This window comes from Ovis canadensis, chromosome 19, assembly GCF_042477335.2.
Source record: "Ovis canadensis isolate MfBH-ARS-UI-01 breed Bighorn chromosome 19, ARS-UI_OviCan_v2, whole genome shotgun sequence".
NCBI classification, from domain to species: Eukaryota; Metazoa; Chordata; class Mammalia; order Artiodactyla; family Bovidae; genus Ovis; species Ovis canadensis.
In genome coordinates, this window is record NC_091263.1 from 46,303,218 (window position 1) to 46,310,419 (window position 7,202).

Here is a 7,202-nt window from a genome sequence, read left to right on the forward strand (position 1 = left end):
CTAAAGGCCCTACTCTACCTAAATGCTCCAGGAGTCTTTTTTGTCCTCTACAGAATGGCTTCATCTTTAGGAACTTACCTGGGAAGACCTTCCTGCCCTCTCTACTCTCAGATCCCACCAAACTACCTGAGATTTTTGCCATCTCCCCAGGCTGTGGTCTAAGTAACACTGCACAAGATCTGATTCCTCTGGTGTCCACCAACACCTCTGCTCCCCGACCTTTCCTTTACCCCAAACTCAGGAATCTTTTTGGAGTCTGTTAAAAGAAATTTTTGTATCCAAGTATTGTTCCTGTGCTGTGAAGTCTTTCCTATCTCACTGTGAAGAGACTTCTCTGCTTTCCCTTTTCTGAAGTCACATCCCTCTGCAGGGTCCATGAACACAGAATAATCAAGTCCATGAACTTGTGGAGCCATCAAGGAGGAGGTTACAGTACAGAGGGAATACTTGGGTTAGTATGATATGAAAATTTGATTCTACCCAGTAAGTTCTCTGTGGGGACATGGAGCTGGAGGCAAGAAAGGAAGTGAGAGCCTGGGGATGGGGATGGGCAGTAACAGGAAACGCTGTGGAGGGCTGTGGAAGCAGCAAGTGAAGGTTAGCAGAGATGCCCCAGGGCCCAGATTCGAGGGGTTTAGGATTACTTAAATCCTAATCCACGAAGACCCAGCAATCAAGGAAGACCTAGAAACCAGTAGCCAGAAGCACTCCGGTAACAAGCGCTTAACGATGAAACAGAGCCAAATTTATAAGAGGAAACTTTTAAAAAAAAAAAAGGAAAAAGACTTCAAATCGTTGACACTTCTCCCATCCAGAGGGGATCCACATTCCCCCTCTCCTCCTAAATCAGAGAGGGCCAGTGATTGCTCTGATCAGTAGAGAAGCAGAAGTAACGCCTTCAGACCTGTGAAGCTAGGTCTTAAAGCCATGCAGCTGCCGTCTGGGTTTTGCGAAACACCGGCTCTTGGCTTCCTCCCTCTCAGACACCAGCCACCAAGCTAAGCGAAACCCAAGCCACATGGAAAGGCCACGTGTGGGCACTGTGGTCAACAGCCTCAGCCGAGCCAAGTCTTTGAGTCATCCTGGCTCGGGCGCCAGACTTGGGAGCCAAGAAGCCTCTGGAGGAGTCTAGCCCTCAGCTGCTGAGTCATGGCCAGCTGTCGACATCCTCCCAGCTGCGGCTCCAGACATCATGGAGCAGAGATAACACCAACCATGCCAGCTAGGTCCTATCCAAGTTCCTGACCCGCAGAAGCCATGAGCATAATAGGATGGCTTTTGTTTTATGCCATGATTTCAGGTGGGTTTGTTATGCAACAAAAGATAAGTAGAAGAGTTGGGAAACAGAAACGAGAAAAGCAAGGCAGTGGGCTGGAGCTGCTCACTGCTAGATTGGAAGGTCAGTCCAAGAAAAAAATTAGCCTCTAGTGCACAGTAAGAGCTGACATCTGAATGTTAGTCTGTGGTGTTTCTGACATGTATTCATTAATTTAGCCTCACAACTGTCTGAGGTAAGGAATATTATTTATGGACATTTTACAGTTAAAGAAAGATAGGTAGAGACATGTTGGATTTCTAGCCCAAGGTTATACGATTGTAAGTGGAGGGCATTGAAATAAAATCCACTGGTGTGGCTTGTGTGGGACTTGTGTGGTCATGCAGAAAACTGTAAACCTATTTGAGAAGATTCTGTTAGCCTTTTTAACAAAAGAAAAAACAACTGGTCTTTTCCCTCAAGGAATTCTACTTGAAAGATAACAAGAGAAAAGAAGTTGGATGTTTTTATCCTATTTCAGCTCCAATATTTTGGCCACTTGATGTGAAGGGATAACCCATTGGAAAAGGCCCTGATGCTGGGAAAGATTGAAGGCAAAAAGAGAAGAGGGTAGCAGAGAATGAGATGGTAAGATAGTATCACCAACTCAATAGACATGAATTCGAGCAAACTCCAGGAGATAGTGAGGAACAGGGAAGCTTGGCGTGCTGCAAGTCCATGGAGTCACAAAGTGTCAGACAAAACTTAGTGACTGGACAACAACAACCATTTCAAACACTATTTATGGCTAAATGGAGTTTGGGTTTTATAGATACTAAGATATATTGGCTAATAATAAAATTAATTTATCTGGAGAAAAGACAACTATTGTTTAAAAGAAAACACTAGTATAAACACAACTGGAGAGAAAACAACAATAACCATCAAGTGTTGTTAAATGTGGAAATAACTGGTTTTTATATTTTGTCTTATTAATCTTCACTCCAGCCCTCTGAGATTGTCTTAAACTATTTACCTAAGAAGCTATTACATATCCTATACCCTTGAAAAAAGATGAGAAAAATGGCATTTCAGGCTTCTTTCCCCACAGTGCATAGCATTTATAGTGTCACTGTATAATTTTTTATTTTTGGCAATGTATATATAGATAAAATGTCCTCTTTTCAGGGGTTCTTCATCTCAAACTAGATATGATTAAATAAAAAGTTCGGGGGACAACAGAAGAAATAAATACCCAAGGCTGTTATTGAGTCTTGTATAATAATCCCAATAAAGAGATTAAATCTGCCAACGGTTTTCACTAACCAAAGTAAGATAGACCTCCCATGTTTTGGTTTACTTTCCTTTTTTCTTCCTACTGTTACAAAAGAATAACTATATCTCATAAGCCTTGTCTAGGAAACACACAAAAATCCTTAGATGGCTTTTAAAATTCTAATTCAACTATCCTCATCCAAGCTACAAAGAGAAATTTACATCTGTTTTTGCTTAGGTAGAGAAAAAAAAAATGCACTGATTTACATTATTTGAGTAGTAGGCCAGTAAAACATGGTGAAAATCCTTAAGCAACGTCATTAAAGAAAAGGATGAAGAGGAAGAGCAGGGGAAAAAAGGAGAAGGAAGAGGAGGAGAAAACATTGCTTCCTTCCAATAAGCATATAGTATGTTTTCGAGCACAGCCAAGTAATAACAGAAGATTTCAGACTACAGACTTTAGATGAGTCCCCCCTTTTTTTTTCACATACAGTCTGGATATGAGAGGTACAGGGCTGGAGAGCAGCCGTGCTACAGTCAACGTCGGGCAGCTGTCTCCCGGTTCCAAGCAGCTGTTTCAGCTCTCCCTCTTTTCCAGCCCATAGGAAGTAAGACATAGAGGGCTGCTCACATCCTGTTATCCCGAATTCAATGGCATGGTCTCATCTAGTTGTAAGGGAGGCTGGAAAAAAAGGAAGTGAGCAATGCGGCTATGTGCTGAACTAAAATTCAGAGCATTCTATCATTAAAAGGAAGAAGAGAAAATACGGACAATTATCCGTCTAAATCATGGACCAGAGATTGGAAAATTATGGCCCGAATCTGACTTACCACCCGCTTCTGAACAGCCTGTGAGGTGACTGGCTTTTACAAATGAAGATTTATAATCAATTTGATCAACATTTACAATCAGTTTAGTTAGTGTTGTTGCTGCTGCTAAGTCGCTTCAGTCGTGTCCGACTCTGTGCGACCCCATAGATGGCAGCCCACCAGGCTCCCCCGTCCCTGGGATTCTCCAGGCAAGAACACTGCAGTGGGTTGCCATTTCCTTCTCCAATGCATGAAAGTGAAAAGTGAAAGTGAAGTTGCTCAGTTGTGTTCGACTCTTTGCTATCCCATGGACTGCAGCCCACCAGGCTCCTCCGTCCATGGGATTCTCCAGGCAAGAGTACTGGAGTGGGGGCCCATTGCCTTCCCCGTTAGTCAGTGTTAGGAAACACTAACTTCAAACTCCAACTAAGCCAAAAGTTATTCCCCTCAAAAGAGAATTCCTTTCTTTTCATGAGTAGATCTGAGCTACAAACACAGCACTCACAGTACTCAATTGTTACTATTATACTTTGAGGCTCACCAACGAAACACTTGTGGTAAGTTGTTCTCTCTCTTTTTATACAAGTAGTGACATACTTTCCTTGATTTTGCCTCTTGACTTGCAAAGTCCACAGTATTAAATATCAGGCCCTTAAAAAAAAAAACTTTGTTGACCCCGGTCACCGTCTGAGCTGGACTAAATTTGTGGAATTCCTGCAAAGCACAGAAAGAATGGCTTACCAGCGGCAGAGCAAAACAGAACCTCATGACCCCAAGGAGTCTGGCCTGTGTTTCTAATCATAGTAAAACCTCTTTAACCAGGTCACCAACCCAGGGACTTCTCTAAGCCAAAGTCCGACGGTGTTGGGGGAGGAAACTAGGGGAGAAAAAAAGTTTCTGCAGAGCCCAAATGAAAGAAATGAAGTTCATGCACTGCACATGCGGAGAACACCCAGATCTTCATATTTCACATGTGTCTTCCTCATACAAGACACACTTCTATAAACTGATAGTAACTCGAGTGGATTAGCAGTTCACCTGAACCCACTGCAGAGTTTTAACAGTAAATTTGAAGGGCTGGGGAAGAAAGAAGACGAGGTAAGAGCGCTGCTCTCTCAGGCCTTTTCATTTAAAGACCGCAAGCTCCATTCCATCTCTGAAGCCCCGAAGGACACCACTATATCACCGCTCAAGGAAGTAATGACCTTAAAGATGGCCTGTGCCATCAAGCACAGGTTGACATCACATTCCTTATGTTCTATTTCAAGAGATAGAGAATAATAAAAATGATGAAGATAGACTTTCCTAGTGGTCCAATAGTTAAAAATCTGTCTGCCAATGCAGGAGACAGGGCTCTATCCCTGGTTCAGGAAGATCCTATAAGACGCAGAGCAACTAAAGCCTGGTATACCACAACTACTGAGCCTGCACTCTAGGGATGGGACTGAGCTGTGGAGTCCTTGAGCCACAGCAACAAGACGCATACGCACTGAAAGGAGGAGGAGCCCCACCCTTACCAGGACTAGACAAAGCCCGCACAGCAACAAAGACCTAGCGCAACCCAAAATAATAAATAAATAAAACACTGAAGAGAAATTTTGGCCAATTAGAGAGATTGGTTATTGAGAACCAATTCATAGGGGGCTTTTCTTCTCCCAAGAACTCCTGTAAATAAAACATGGTAATGTACTTATAAGGGCTTCTTGGGTAGCTCAGCTGATAAAGAATCCACCAGCAATGTGGGTGACCTGGGTTCAATCCCTGGATTGGGAGGGCCCCTCTGTAGAAGGGAATGACAACCCACTCCAGTATTCTTGCCTGGAGAATTCCATGAACAGAGGAGCCCGGCAGGCTACAGTCCACCGGCTCACAAAGAGTTGGACACGACTGAAGCAACTTAGCACAGCACAGTACAGGTATTTCCACAATCCTAGCCAACAGATGATTTTAACCTATAACTTTTTTCCAACATTACGTTTTTGGTTTTATTGGCAGTATTATGGCAAGACTTGCCAGTCCTGGTCTACTAGTCACAAATGATTATCTTATACACAAGTGACAGCAAATAAGTTCAAATTGATTTAAGGAGGGAAAGAGGAAGTTGAGGAGAGGGAGCAGAGAGGCAGGGGGTGAAGAGGGAAGAAGGAGAAGAAGAGGAAGAAAAAACAGAAGGAAATGGGGTGTTAAGAAAATACAAGTGGAGCATACTTTATGTTAAGTGGTCAATACTGTCTTCTCTGAGGAGGTAAATTTTCATCTAAATATAAATGATAAGGAGCCAATTATTGGGAAAGCAAACATTAATGGTCACAGGCAGAAAGGACATGTGAACAAGAGCCACAGGAGGACCACCTTTCGGCTCTCAGGGCTGCCCGTTTCCACTCGAGAGGGGCCGAGTCCACCTGACTCAGGCGGGAAGTATGCGGCCTGCCTACGCCCCACCCCTGCCCACAGTGATTGGTCCAGGAATATGCCTACTGGCCTAATCAGGCCAAGGAGACTCTGGAAGGATGGAAATGCCTTTTCCAGGCTGGGTGATAAACAAGCAAGGGTGGTTTGGGACCACTGGTCATTTTGCGACCTCACAGAGGAAGTCTAGGTAAGAATGAAGGCCAAGAAAAGGGAGCAGAAGCACGAAAGACAGAGGGCCCCTGACTCGGAGGTTTCGTTTGCGCATCTGAAGTCACTACAGCAGTTTTTCTATATGAATCAGTAAAACCTCCCTTTCAGTTTAACCCAGTGGAATTTGGCTTCCGTCACACGTAACTGAAAGCAACATGACAATGCGGTGGGCTTTGGAAATGACAGAAGTGAAGAGTCCCTGTGTATTTAGAGGACTGTATACTTCATGAGTCCCCTGGACATCTTACTGAAAAGCTTGGATATCCATCTTGGGATAGCCATCTGGCAGAGGATTACATGGTGGTGGTGGTTGGGGGTGGGGGATTGGAAAATCATTTATGAAAACCTAGCCACGAATGATGAAGAGGAGGGAGACACAGATATAGGAATTCAATACCTTCCTTCTCTCCCTTTCCCTCGTACTGTGGTTAAGGTAGAGGGGAGAAAAATCCTAAACTGATACACCTGGGAGTAGCAAGAGTTCGGAAAAGGTAGAGCTTGCCCAATCCTCTCCAAACGTACAGTGATGAGTATCTATTGTTCTGCCTGCCTGAAGTCCTCTCCGCCGTATTTTTGGAGCCGCATCACCATCTGGAATCTGGGTGAATCTCACCTCCCTTTCTCTTGGTCCACACAGTTTAGGTGCTGATCACTGAATCTACAGGAGTGGACAACATGACCCAGACCTGGCCATTTGGCATGTTCCACCCTTGAGCCATGGTGGTCACGCTCAAGCAGGCCTCTTCAGAACTAATACAGGGACTTGGCCTTAGCAACAGGGAAGAGGTGCTGGCTTTCAACTGGACCTTGGAACTACCAGGAGTCCTCATGGAGAAGATTCACCTGCAGAGAGGAGGGCAGAGTCCAGAAAACTATAGAGGGTCTTCCCTAGTAGTTAAGACACCGTGCTTTCCCTGCAGAGGCATGAATTCGATCCCTGGTCAGGGCACGAAGATCCTTCATGCCATACTGCACAGCCAAAAAATGAGAACAAAAACAAAAAGCACAAAAAACTACAGAGAGGCAGAGAGAATGCCTTGTTTAAGCCCTTTAACTCTGGCACACAGGAAATTACAATCACCATTTAGACTTTTTGGTGATGTGAGCCAACAAATTCCTTTCCCATTGGATAGGAATTCTTCTGTTCACCATTTATCCCCAAGAATGGAAACTGAACAATATGAGTGAAACAAATTTCCAATCTCATTTGTAAGGAGTGGAAAAGATGTGTTAATGTGTT